The sequence below is a fragment of the Odontomachus brunneus genome, unplaced genomic scaffold, assembly GCF_010583005.1.
Source record: "Odontomachus brunneus isolate Ranch 3 - 2012 unplaced genomic scaffold, Obru_v1 Obru_scaffold_108, whole genome shotgun sequence".
In the NCBI taxonomy this organism is placed as follows: domain Eukaryota; kingdom Metazoa; phylum Arthropoda; class Insecta; order Hymenoptera; family Formicidae; genus Odontomachus; species Odontomachus brunneus.
In genome coordinates, this window is record NW_022639558.1 from 933,684 (window position 1) to 942,683 (window position 9,000).

The window sequence follows — 9,000 nt, forward strand, 5'->3', positions numbered from 1 at the left end:
GTGATTATGAATATGAAGTCAAGTGTGTAAAATTATTTGTATAAATAATAAAATGTTTAAAGAAAATATGTAAAAAGTTGAAAAAAATTATTTATACAAATAATTTCTCGGTTTAACTGAGATTTGAACTATTTTTAACTAATTTAGTACAGATTTGAAATATTTTGGTTGAAATCTCGGCTAAAGAAATTTAGAATGGTTCGTGTCTTAGCTATGCCGATTGTATTAAAATTCTAATTCAAATTACTCTCGGTTTAACCGAGATTCGAACCATTTTTGACTAATTTAGCATAGATTTGAAATATTTTGGTTGGAATCTCGGTTAGAGAAATTTAAAATGCTTCGTATCTCAGCTATGCCGATTTTGTTAAAATTATTTAACTATATCTTATATTTAATTTTATTTCTTATGCATTTTTGTTATACTTGTTGATGGTAGGAGTGAGAATATTAAAAAGCTATAAACTGCTCGTAAAGCTCAAAATTTTAAATAGAAAAATATGACTTAAATAATTTTTGTACTTCTACATCTGTACCAAATTAGAAAGAAATTAGAGTGTACCTTTTGGATAGGTTTACTTGTGAGAAAAATTATTACTCAACTTACTTTCCTTGTAGGAAAGTAAAAGTTATTTTCAATAAAGAATGTGTTCTTTTAATAATAGTTTTCAAATATACTCATCTTTTCACAACTTATCGCAACTTTTAGGAAAGCCCAAAAAAGAATCTATTTTCTTATACGGGAATATCATAAAATTTTATCCGAGAAAAAGTGGTTTGACTTCATGTAGTAAGTAAACCGAATATTTGTTTTGCTCGAATATTCTTGATTGAAATGCCAACTTACTAAAATGCAAAATGTATCTTGAATAAATTTCGTGCTCGTGATAAACTTACAATAGACTTGCAGATATATAAACTTATGAGATATTTGAAACAAGTAATACTTACTCGAACACAGTATTCATTTTTCTGTCTGTGGACACTAACATTTAACTCTGGATATTTTTATTGTTTTAGTTTTTAAATACGAGTACATAAACTTTCAGCATAGAATATATATATATATATTCTCTCTATATTGAAAGTGTAATTATTTATATTTACTAGATTGTAATATTCACTGTCAGCATTCCCTGGAAAGCTATGTACACGTTACGTATATTATAGATTTTCAGCACTATCAGTAATGTTGAAACAGCCAAAGAACAAAACAAGAATGTCCAGAGTTAGGTATCAGACATTACTTTTGTCTTACTAGCATGAGGTTTAGTTTTAATGAACGAACCAACGCGTTCTGATTGAAGGATACAGAATTCTTAGTTCTTATGACCTTAAATTCACTTCTGAGAACCGGAAATTCCGTTTCCTTTAATAAGAACGTGTTGCAATAAAAAAGTTCATATTAATATGACCAAACTTTTTTCTCCGTACGGACGTTTCGTTAAAAGTTACCTGGAGGAAGCAAAGAATATTCGGGAAAGTCGCGTGAATAGATATCGGCAGATAGGTCTGATCATGGGAAAAATAAGTACAGCAGAGTCTCTCGGAGATTCTCGCAAGTTTCTGTCGCTTAAAGCACGCTTACTCCGCGGATGCGAACTGAACGAACAGGTTTTGATCCTTCCGATGAACTTTGTTGCCTCGTACTCAATAATTCCGCATGTCCTGACGATGACAGTCATTAAATAGATCTGTGATTTTTTCATGTCAATTTAAGTATAATTATTCCTCTCTTATATATATCTCCTCTTATATATATCTCCTTAACGCCGAGGGGATACATATAATCGGGAGTAATTATCTTTTTATTCATACATCGCCACTGATTCCCGTCTTGAGCCAAAGCCAGAGCGAGCTCCTCATAATTTCTTCTCTAATTTCTCGTTCCCGGTCACGTGCCGCTGCGCAAGATACACGCAGTGCGCGAAAAGGCTATCTCGCTTTCTCGAACGCGCCGTGTCGCCTTAATATTCATTAGCCTCTACACGTGTGCGCGCGTAATTATTGTTTGTGCGGCAAGTGGGGAAAAAAGTTGCGCAAATATCGAACTGTTGACTGCTTGCCAACCGCCTCCCGAGCCTGTCCATCGCGAGGTAATTGACAGTAAATACTCGCGCAAACGGAGAGACTCGCGCGGACATAAAAATCGTGGGAATCGTGGGTATTTATCGTGGGTCGTAATCGGCTATATTAGTCAATTGTATGATCTACGCGCGAACTAGTTTCACCGCTGTCGGTTAAATTATCGGCACGCCACTCTCGCAATTGACGATTCAACGAACTCGATTTTCGTATGTCGATCTCGAAAGTGCTCGCCTCTCGAATACGTTATCCATGGAGATCGGCACGTTCTCGCAGATCTGTCGTTGCGAAATCCGCTCGATTTGAAAGCAATGTCCACAGATTGTTCCCTATCACGTAATGGAGACGATAATGCTCGCCGGGACTTATTGTCTGAATGCTAAGACACGACTTTCGCTAATCTTGTTTCGTCCGACCAATCACAAGACTCCGTGTACATATTTTGCACGAGGTTATCCGCGTAACGTCAACGCGTTGCGATTCCGATCTTTAAGCGCACTATTGCTTACGAGAATTTTCGAGGAAGATTCCTGATGATGAGAAAGTGACGACAATTCTACTTTTGACGATATTATAGGTTGAATTCGTCGGAATCATTTCTCATCCTTTGACGCGCAAATGCGTGTTAAATGCACTGGGAGAAAGAATATCTAAAAAATAATAAATATTTATCTGGTAAGAATGCTAATAACATATTTACTTAAGTTCAAATTCTTTTATTTGAATAGGAGAAACAATTAGCTTTCGTGAAAAGCTGATTGATTCTTAAGGTTTTCAGAAAATGCATATTTGCACCGAAAAAAAGGTTAGGTTGAATTAACCAAATATCTGGTCGAATATAAACGATCCAGAAATTCTGATTGAAATAACCCGAATTCTGTTTAAGTCAACCAAAAATCTTATTAACTTAAATTCGGGTTACTTCAATCGGAATTTCTGGATCGTTCATATTCGACCAGATATTTGGTTAATTCAACCAAACTTTTTTTTCCGTATGCTTATTTAAAAAATATTTTATATTACAGAAAGAAAGTACAGAAAGAATATATTATAGTACAGAATTATTATAGTACAGAAAGAAGAGAAAGAAGTTTGATACTTTTAATTATAATTATATAAAGAATCATAGAGAAACACATACCGAAAATAATTATTACAAATTATAGTCATGAAAACTATTTTTTTATTGAATTCTATTACAATATTAGTGATAATCTCTTGTATGTATGTTCACTATTATCATTGCGCTACAAAAAATTGGGAGTCGAAACAAATACAATTTTTGTTGAATCAATTATTTTTTCTCTCAGTGTACAATCTTAGATAAAAAGTTTAGATTCAGTAATATTATCCCGTAGCAGAAAATGTCTTCAACGTAACGTTCCTCAAAAATTGTCGTCTGCATGCTTGAGTCATCCGGTATGCCTTTTTTTCTCGTCCTTTTTCCGCGCCGTATTCTTTTTCTCCCTTCCGATCGTTTCCGCAGACTTCTTGTTCCGCTCGATTAGATAGAAACCTTAGATAAAACCGAGGCGAGAGCGTCGTAGGACCGTCGACGTTGTTTGTGCCTCTCGAAGGCGGCAATTTTACGCATTTCTTTTCCATGAAGAATTTCCCCAGCTGATTTATATAAACGTATCGCTTCTGCTTTTCCGGTTGGATTTTTTTAGAATTTCTGCGTATGATAAGAAAGAGAAATACATAAATTCTCAAGAGATCGGAACACCTTTTATCCAATAAAACACTCCCAGCGAGATAGCCTCTCGAGAGGATACAGATCGGTTTATTCCAATTAAGGCCACACGATAGCTGCTTTAACTATATATATATCGATGACGTCAATAAATAAAGACCGGAGAGTCTATTTCTAAGATTTTAATTTTAAATCCTTTTTTCCACGACCGAAGATATTTTTATAAAAAGCGTAGTTGTGTGTGTGTCGCTGTGATTTCGGTAATCCTGCCCATCTCTTTCTGCGTCTACTTATTGACATTGTCGTGGTCGCGTATACGTCTTAGCCATCGCGCTGTGTATTGAAATAAAAATACGAACAAAACAACGAATGATTCTCCCTCTCTCTCTCTCTCTCTCTCTCTCTCTCTCTCTCTCTCTCTCTTTCTAATAGGACTTGACGAAAGTGATCTTAATGTGGACGATTTTCCGATTCGTAACGCGCGACATGAACATTTCGGCGTATTTTGTGCGCAAACATAATCGAGCTGTCTCTCTTTCTCTCGAGTGCCGTATAGTATAAATAGAATTGTAATATACCAACGTGTCTTCGTAAGGTTAGACATGCAAGAGCCGCAGTTGGCCCGATGTTACATTCCTCCATACCCGTTGCTACAAGGTATGACTCACACTCGCCTACCTGTGCAAGTTCGGCCTATTTCGATAGTTAGGTCATCGTGAACGTCCCTTTTTAGCCCTTTTCAAACCACTACACGTGCAGCCCACGTGAATTTCACGTAGGAAAAGCGAGCGGTGGGAAACTGAAAAGAAACATTAAAAAAAAGTTTTGGTAAAATAACCATCAAACTCCTGAATAAATGATATAGATGCTTTAGTGAAACAGTTTCAACATTAAACTTTGTTTTACTAATTATTTTATAATTATTATTAAATTTTATCATTATCTAATAGGTAACTAAGTGTTTAGCCACTACACATGTTTGATACTGATTGCCAAATATTGCACTGAAATGTTCAATTAAATACCTTTATTAAGCATCACAAAAATTTCTTTCAGTTATTGTTTATCAACTGACAAAATACGTTATTGTCTAATACTTGTTCTCAAATTTTATAATAACATGCTCATGTGGCATTCAATATACAGATCCAGTACACAAATATTAGATACATAATCTTCAGTTCGCGCTGAAAAGCTCGAAAAGCCGAGTAGAAGGCTCGAAAATCAATCGGTAAGAACACTATCATAACGTCCGTTCTTATGATACTAGGTGAACCTAGCTTATGATACTAGCGACCTAGGTGAAAAGACGAGAAATGCCTTGACAATGGCGCGTGTTTGTTCCAATTTACAGATATTATAATTACACTTTCGATCGCGCATATACGTGCAATACATTCGCGACTAGTTACAATAATAGCCACTAGTGACTCACCGTGTGACGGTCGCGAAAACTAGTTAGCGGGTATTTTCACTATCCTTCGTTTAGGCGGCACTCATTTGTGATCGCTTTAACCTTAGTGTAAGCGAACTTATTTCGGAACAGCACCTATTTCGAAAACTTTAATTTTTTTAATTTTTTTAATTTTTTCGAAAACTTTAATTTTTTCCTATATTAGCCATCAAATAATATCAAATTTTTATGTTAGTAACAAAGAACATGTTCTTTGCGATGTTAGTAACAAAGAACATGTTCGAGTAAGCAAACCTATTTCGGAACAGTATCTATTTCGAAACACTTTAATTTTTTTCCTGTATTAACCGTCAAATAATATCAAATTTTTATGTTAGTAACAAAGAACATGTTTTTTGCGATGTTAGTAACAAAGAACATGTTCGAGTAAGCGAACCTATTTTGGAACAGCATCTATTTCGAAACACTTTAATTTTTTTCCTGTATTAACCGTCAAATAATATCAAATTTTTATGTTAGTAACAAAGAACATGTTTTTTGCGATGTTAGTAACAAAGAACATGTTCGAGTAAGCGAACCTATTTTGGAACAGCATCTATTTCGAAACACTTTAATTTTTTTCCTGTATTAACCGTCAAATAATATCAAATTTTTATGTTAGTAACAAAGAACATGTTTTTTGCGATGTTAGTAACAAAGAACATGTTCGAGTAAGCGAACCTATTTTGGAACAGCATCTATTTCGAAACACTTTAATTTTTTTCCTGTATTAACCGTCAAATAATATCAAATTTTTATGTTAGTAACAAAGAACATGTTTTTTGCGATGTTAGTAACAAAGAACATGTTCGAGTAAGCGAACCTATTTTGGAACAGCATCTATTTCGAAACACTTTAATTTTTTTCCTGTATTAACCGTCAAATAATATCAAATTTTTATGTTAGTAACAAAGAACATGTTCTTTGCGATATTAGTAACAAAGAACATGATCGAGAAAGCGAATCTATTTCGGAACAGCATCTATTTCGAGACACTTTAATTTTTTTCCTGTATTAGCCGTCAAATAATATCAAATTTTTATGTTAGTAACAAAGAACATGTTCTTTGCGATGTTAGTAACAAAGAACATGATTGAGTAAGCGAACCTATTTCGGAACAGCACCTATTTCGAAACACTTTAATTTTTTCCTGTATTAGCCATCAAATGATATCAAATTTTCATGTTAGTAACAGAACAAAGAACATGTTCTTTGTTACTAACATGAAAATTTGGTATTATTTGACGGCTAATACAGGAAAAAAATGAGTGTTTTGAAATAAGTGCTGTTCCGAAATAGGTTCGCTTACTCTATATTGTTACTCGTGCGAGCGCGAGAGTGAGCGGATCGCGCATTAACGTCATTTCACGGTTTGATCGGCGCGCGTACGCGCGACAATCGGATGATAGGTATGCAGCGTGAGTGCGCGCACCGGCGCCGCATGCACGCGAGGATACCGATGTGTAATTGAAGCCATGGTTTACCGTGCATACCGATTAATAAGGCGCGCTTCGTCAATCAGTGCCGCGGGCTGATGGCCGCGTCGCGCCGTATCGGGCGAGATCGATCTCTCGCGCGCGGCTAAATTGGGTGGAAATGAGATCATCGATCGTTCTCGCCGGGACAGGTCCTAACCCCGATGAGCGTCGGCGATTAGTTCCTAAGAAGATAATTATTCCGCGGCGAGGATAAAGCGCACGCGATGGCGAGCGAAGAAGCGGCCAGGTTGAACGGGCACGGGCTCGCTTTACGCTAAATCGATACATCGATGTTTCCGTTCTTAGAGAGATCCCAGATAGACTTTCATGATCATCATATGTGAGACAATTAACGATAGAAAGTTGGCAATTCTTTTAATTATATTTACGAAAAGCAATCGTACTATATTGAATTAATTATTAAATTTACATTATATTATATTTTTTGGCATATTATTCGGGGGAAATTTTGATAATTTTTTTCGTATTTTTTCACATTTCTGTTTCGCCATTTTAAACATGTGATAAACATGACTACAATCTGATGAGTCGTAAAGAGTTCAACATTGTTGAATTTTGTGATTTAATATACATAAAGTTGTTGCAAAGTTTACGTACATCGGCCTATCGAGGATGTTTGCGGAACATATTCGGGAGATTAATCTGAAATACATTCGCTTTCTCTCTCGTCTTCGACGAGAGAAGGTAAACGAGCGACCAGAGCCGTTGGATTTACTTTCGCATTGATATTATCGTCATTTTTTCATTGACGAGTCGTTTGAATCATTAATGACTCACAGATGACCTCACCTTCAGAACACGTCGCGTTCTCTTCTATATCTCTCTTTATCTTTCTCTCTCTCTTGGCTTTGCTCGCCGGAGATCAACGTTCTCCCTTAACGTTCTACAAAAAGGGCCGAAGGGCCTGGTCTATTAATCCTATGGGTTTCAACGTTCTCGTCCTTTCTTTGTTCCAGGCGTGAGGAGAGAGAGGGGTGCATCGACAAAGCGTTGGAGGGTCTGAGGCAGTGAAACTGGCTGGCCTACAATGTCCGCTAACATGCGGAGCACCCTGCAAACTGTACCCGAGTCTGTGCCGGCCGACCACGTCACAAACAAAGTAAGTCGCTCGAAATCCGATTTACGAGTACTTTCGCGAACACCGCGAAAGACCACGTTGGTCCTTTGTGCCTCGCATCCTCGTCTCGGACGACCGCGCAATCCTCCTCGCCCCAGAGACAATGAGAAACTTTGGCATAGCGAACGAGATGTTGCCAAAATGTTGGCGGTATTTGTTAGCATTCCGCACTTTCGTAGATATGAGATAAATTCGGGATATTTGCCTTTGCTTTCCGGACATTACCTCACGTTTCAATGTCCTTGTTGGCTTTGACGTCAGATCTAACGATTTTCTCGAAAAATATACCACGAGCGAGCCACGTGCGTACACAAAGAGATAGTTCCGAAGTCTCTACACTCAGAATAAAAAATACCTAAGAAATAAAAAATATTTATTCGGTGGATACTAATAACCTACTGTTATCTCTCTAATAATATACTGATAGAAGATATTTTTCAAATAAGAAAATATACATTTTTTTCAAACCTTAGCTTTCTGTAAAAGTAATTGTTTATCTTATTTAAATAAATAAATCTAGATTTAAAAAAACATAATAGTTAAATATATCAAGAACTAGCTCAAACTACCCGACGTTGCTGTGGTTATCACACAATGTCAAAGGAATGAAATTAGAAGGCAGAGTAGGATGTTTAGACTGCATAGTCTGTATAGAGAATATACAGACATTCTATTTTATATATGTAAATAAAACTTTTCGAAATACAATCAAAATAGAAAAGTAAGGACCAATGAGAGACAATATACAAATGCTTTACTGCAATAATTAAGTACACTATAAATCAATTTCTACAATCAGTTTGTCATTTTAATGTTAATAATTGATCCAGTTTTAAATAAATATGTTACTAATATCCACCAAATAAATATTTCTTGTGATCTGTTAGATATTTTTCCTGTCTGCATATACCAAAGAGATTCGTTTCAATTCAATATCGATAAACGTGTTCATACTTTGATATCGACATGTCGTGTGAGACGCATAAAATTCTCAAGCTCGCGAATTCTGCAAAACACGAAATGTCTCGTCAAATATCACCGTCCTTCTCTCTCGTTATCGATCAGTCAACGGGCAGACCGCCGGCCTCGTTAAAAAGTTCATCCGGAAATGCACTCGAAAGCGCGACGAAGGTGAACGAGCCGGCGAATAAAA